This window comes from Arctopsyche grandis, chromosome 2 (assembly GCF_051622035.1).
Source record: "Arctopsyche grandis isolate Sample6627 chromosome 2, ASM5162203v2, whole genome shotgun sequence".
In the NCBI taxonomy this organism is placed as follows: Eukaryota; Metazoa; Arthropoda; class Insecta; order Trichoptera; family Hydropsychidae; genus Arctopsyche; species Arctopsyche grandis.
In genome coordinates this window covers 30308149-30314534 of record NC_135356.1, presented here as the reverse complement: position 1 = coordinate 30314534, position 6386 = coordinate 30308149, and positions in this window count along the sequence as shown.

The window sequence follows — 6386 nt, the reverse complement described above, 5'->3', positions numbered from 1 at the left end:
AATTATAGTTCGGGTGTGTACAAGTTGTAACTTGCAACATTAATTCACAAGTATACAACAAGACAACCTAAACGCATTTTAAAAAGTACGATGTCTTGCTTCGTATTTTTTGAGGAATATAATTTTTTCGACTCATTTCTTTCGGCCCCCTGTGTGCATTGCACATATTTGCACTGCCTGTAAAATCGGATGCCCTCCTTCTCTCTTTGATTTATTTATGTACTCCCCTTTAATTTGATATATTTGTAGGGGAGTACATGAATCACATATGTAAGTAACTTACCCCGCTTGTCCTCCGCCCGTTTTTATAGGGCCTTAAATGTATTAAAAATATTATTATACGTTATCTAAATTAAAATTCACAATTAACACAAAAATTCTGATTTTATCCATGTGAAATATATGAAATTTCAGATTTAATCAAAATATATGTATGTATGTATGTATGCTAAGTAGGAAAATACTAGAAGAAAAAAAACCACATAATTGATAATTTTTTTTCAAATAGTATCTAATAGGTGCAGGGGCGGATCAAGAAAATTGGCAGGGTGGGGGCCATACCTAATTTGTAATATACACACATTTTTTTCAATAATATAACGTTTAATCAGATATAAAATTATTATTATAAGCTTATTTATTTGTAAAACAGTAATTTAACTTAATTATTAAAACACAAAATGCATGATTTTGATCGTTTTATATGTAAGTATAAATTGTAGGTAATTCTCTAGGATAAACCTTTAGCCCCATGCCTAAAATTTTAATATAAAATACGTTAGTTGTTGATATTATTAATTTATTTATCGAAGACGTATATATATATTTTATACTAGCTGTATTACCCGGCTTCGCTCAGTATTTATAATATAAACCGCTTAAACATGACTAATCTAATAGTAAACATTTTACTTAAAATTTTTTTTTTTTTCCTTTTAGGGCTTCGCCCACGGCGCTCCCTGAGCCTTTGCCTTCTAGGGCTTCGCCCTCCACGCCCCCTGAGCCTTTGTCTTCTAGGGCTTCGCCCTCGGCGCCCCCCTGAGCCTTTGGCCTTTAAAAAATAAGTCGAATCGGCGCCTATGAATTGAAAAAAAATAAATCGAATCATTGGTTAGTTGAAGGCTGCGCCCCATAAAGTGCTTAAACATGAATAATAATCTAATAGTAAACATTTAATTAAAAAAAAAAAAAAATCAAAAAATTTTTTTTGGTGCCCCCCTAAGCCTTTGCCATCTAAGGCTTCGCCCTCGGCGCCCCTTCAGCCTTTGCCTTCTAGGGCTTCGCCCTCGGCGCCCCCATGAGCAATTGCCGTTTAGGGCTTCGCCCCTCTACGCCCCCATTAGCAATTGCCGTTTAGGGCTTCGCCCCTCTGCGTCTCCATAAACAATTTCTGTTAAGGGCTTCGCCCCTCTGCACCCCATGAGAATGCGCCCCCTTCGGGGCCCCATGAAAATGCACCCCTTGCGCCCCTTGCGACCCCGCTTTTTTTATTTATTTAATCTAATTTTATATTCAAATATTCTTCAAATATCAATATTTATAGGTATAGATACACAATATTTTAGTAAAATTTCTAGATATTTTGAATCCATTGAATCGAAAAAAATCAAATCGGCGCCTATGAATCGAAAAAAAATCGAATCATTTGTTCGATGACGGTTGCGCCCCATGATTTGATGACATTAATAATTTAAATTATTTTCCTCCTCAAAAAAGGATAAAATATTGCACAAAGAACAATTTAATCGCAGCAATAGAAGTGTGTGATTATATCGCTTGTCAAATTGAAGAGCGGTTTAAGTTCACAAATCATTTGTCTGCTGCAAAATTATTTTCCCCTTGTTTATACACTAATATTTAATTTCAGATATATAGAAGTCGACGAAACCGTTAAAGCATACCCAATGCTAGATAAACAACGTCTAAAAACGGAATTACAGGCATTGTATGAACTTCATCAATTTAAAAATATTAACAGTGTTTATAAAATATATAATTTGTTTCGTGATACGGGTGTTGAAAATTCGCTTATAGAGGTGTTTTCCGTTTCAAAAATAATTGTCACAACTCCTATGACCACAGCAGAACCGGAAAGATGTTTTTCAGCTCTTAACAGAATTGAATCGTTTTTGAGAAATTCAATGGGGCAGGATAGATTAACCGCATTGGCTATGATAAGCTTAGAAAAATAAATGATTGGGGAAATACCGGATTTTAATAAAAAAGTCATTGATAAATTTGTAGCACTTAAAAACCGAAGAATGGAATTTAATTTTAAATAGAAGCTATTTTTCAATTTTTCTAGTTTTTTTTTCAATAATACAAAAATTGTGCTTATTTTGTCCTGTTATGACATGATACAACAATTATGGTGACATTTTTTAGACATCTTTTCAGTGCAGCCCCGCCATTAAAAATTATCACGAGCCGCCACTGAAATTCACCCATGCGAAATATTGCCTTAACGAGAACTCGAGTGCTAGATGTTCTGTGATCGAGATTTTTGCAGAATAATCCGTTTACCAGTGATAACAGCCTTCGAATGTAATTACATGTGGCGCTTTTATTTTAACTGGCAATTTTTTACGCTTGGGTACGCGATCAATAAATATGACATATGTAGCTTCAGTGTTAGCCGGTAGGTGCGAGGGAGTGCACTTGAATATTTCACGCGCCATAAGTGATCTACAATATATAAAAACGAAAGACTTTTGGTATTACCTCACATTAATAATTTTATTACTAAAACAACAGAGCGAAATATGAGGTGAAGATTGGAGACTATACGACGTGGTCGAATAATGAGATACGCCCCAAGGTCGCGATCAATACTTTGGGACAAAGGAAAAAGCTTCAGTGTTAGCTATGTAGCACGTGCAAGTAAGTACACTTCAATATTTCACGTGCCATACATAATACATTAAAATATTTGATATCAAAATTAATAAATATCTTTTCCAGATGAAGAAATGGTGGTCTAATTGGACTATCTTTTGAATCCGCTGTTTCGATACTCACATTCTTCGGTACATCTGGTGAAAATCATTTCCGAAGACTGCTGCTTCGACTCTGCTGTTCTGAAGACAGGACTGCTCTGACGTGAGGTCATTGGAGATTTTTCACAAAAATGTATGTACATATAAGTAGAAACGGAGTCTTGCTACATCATTTTAAAAGTACTTAAATCAATATCTCTACTATTTCGTTTTTTCAGAAGAATTCAACATGGAAGATTCACCGAGTGCACTATCTTTTGAATCCGTTGTTTCGGTACATCAACTTTAGATAGTCTTTAATTAATATTATGTATTAAATGTATTTTGAACATTTACAAGGATTGGTAATAGGTTGATATATAGATCGAATTCATTCACATTTTAAGTAGGTCTATTACCCATAATATACAAACTTTAATGTGTCATATGTGAATATAACTGTTATATGTATGTATATAAATAAAAACCATTTAAAAAAATTGTTTGTTTGACAAAACACTTATTACACACATCTTTATAATGTACGGACAGGAATCATTGATTTAAAAAAAACTAGATATAATTGGGTTATATATTCCCCAAGGTACTCACTCACATTTAACATTTTTATAAACGATATATAATAAATATATTTAAAGATGCTAAAACATTTTTCTCAATCTATATTCCATTCAGACGCATTTAACAATGGCTGATATTTTATGTTTATACTTATAGTGATATTATACAAAAAAAAATTTTGAACAATAACTTGAGCGAGTTTCCTTACATTAGTGCTCAAACTTGTATCGAAAAGGTTCTCAGCCGGTATGCGTGCATCATTATTGAATTTTATTTTTTATATTCCTCTAACACATATGTATATATATAGGTAGTCATGGTTTAAAACAACAAATAAGTATAAGTCATAAAGTATACTTTCAATAAATTTATTCTAGTAAATATGTCATTTCTAATTAAGTTTGCTCCTTGTGGTTGTTACGGGGACAAGTAGGAGATGGTGTAGAATATTATAGTCACAGATTTTGTCAAATGATTATATTATTTAATTAGCGTGGAGTTAAGACAATGTGCGTGCTGTTAAGACAACAATAACTTAAAATCTGGATAGAAACATACGTTGGCAATAAAGATCTTTGTGGGGTTGACAATATTATCATTAGTAGAAAAATAGAGTAATGTTGAGATTTGAGACGTGTGTTTCAAATAGACATACATACATATGCTAGCAATAATACGTGTGGGGTGAGTATTTGGGAGAGCATCCACATTACAATGGTAAGCGAGAAAAAAAATGTTTCAATCGAAGAAGAGGAGGAGGTTCGAAATCCTTTTTTATTATTGAATATTATTCCTTAGTCAAGTCGTTAGAAAAGTCAAGCTTTAAACCATAAAAATATACATGTATGTAGTATATCTTTTTTAAATTGATTTATCGATCGATTTTGGATAAAAATATTGATATAGTATGACATTTATGAATGGAAATTTGAAACAATTACAATATATGTACACGGTTATGTCGCAGGGCTAATGTAATCGAATGTTAATCGAATGAAATTGATTTCAGATAAGAGAAAAAATAATTTTAAATAAATAATAAGTTGAGGAAATTGTATCAAAAGTCGATATTCTGAACGGAAAGCAAAACGTCAAAGCGCTGACGTTAACAATGCGTGACGTCACACTTTTCAACCATAGCTCTGTATTTTGAGACCATGTCTTTTTATTTACAAGCTTTTTTTAACTCTTTATTCTATTGCATAGCGTGTAAACATTTCGTCAATATACTAAGGTATTTCCTAACTTCCATTGTACTATACCATCAGATCAATAACAGAAGAAAAAATTATTATTTTTATATGACAGATTTGCTATTTTATAAACGGTAAGCGGACTATTCCGCAAAAGCGATCACGCGCAATTCGTAGAATTCAAGGTCTTTAATGATATTACTGTAAGCTTGCCTGTCCATAACATAACGTTGACAATAACTTTTATCGTCTAAAAAATATAAATTTCCATTAATATAAAATATATGTATATACGTTTTTAATAAATAAATTAATAATATCAACAACTAACGCATTTTATATTAAAATTTTAGGCATGGGGCTAAAGGTTTAACCTAGAGAATTACCTACAATTTATACTTACATATAATACGATCAAAATCATGATTTTTGTGTTTTAATAATTAAGTTGAATTACTGTTTTACAAATAAATAAGATTATAATAATAATTTTATATGTGATTAAACGATGTATTATTGAAAAAAAATGTTGTTTGTCGAAGAGGTTTGTTTCTCTGACGAAACAATTCTAAGGACAATGACAGATGTTGTCCAATACATCAGAAGACGACCTTCCGAGAAGTTGAGCGACGAATGCACCATTCAAACAACAAAATATAATGCATCTGTATGGTGTGGTCCGTTATTAGCGGAAAAGGGGCTGGACCCGTACATTGGGGCAGGATCAATACAAAAAAAAAATTGTTGAACGGATTTTTGCCTTATTTTGAATCGGAGAGGATGGATGCACATAATTAAATTTTTATGCAAGATTTCACACGGCCAAAACAATTAACAAGTACCTGACCACAAAAAATATTCGAATTTTGTTATGGCCAGGTTATTCACCGGATTTAAATCCGATTGAAAATTGTTGGGGGTATTAAAAAGTAATTTTTATAATAGCCCTAATACTATGTTAGATAATTTAAAAGAAAAAATAATATATACTTGGAAAAAGTAATTCAAACACAAAAAAAACAATACAGTCATGCATAGAGATCAATTCGGGCTGTTATAACAAATAGGGGAGGGACAACTAAATATTAAGTTAATTACAGTTTTTTTATAAATATTATTGATGAATATATTATGCGTGTATAATAAAAAGTTTTGTTTCATTTCCTGTTCTAAAATTTAACAAAATCGACAAAAACGAGTTTTACGCTAGTGGTTAGAACTTCCTGTCATGGGTCTGTTTTTAGTTTTTTACAGTTTTTTTATAAATATTATTGATGAATATATTATGCGTGTATAATAAAAAGTTTTGTTTCATTTCCTGTTCTAAAATTTAACAAAATCGACAAAAACGAGTTTTACGCTAGTGGTTAGAACTTCCTGTCATGGGTCTGTATATATTAATTTTTTAAAGTTTTTCTCAAAAATGAAACAAAAGGAACTTTTTTCTTATCTAAATTTATTTATATCTCTTTATTTTTTTATTTCTTTAATTTATTTATTTCTGGAATTTTTAAACGGAATCACCGGGTTTTTTCGGATTATTATCTGGTTTTGGCGGAGAGAAATATCGGAGCGCACATGCCGCACCACCACATCATGCACGACTGTATTATACCTATATTTTTACATTGTTGAA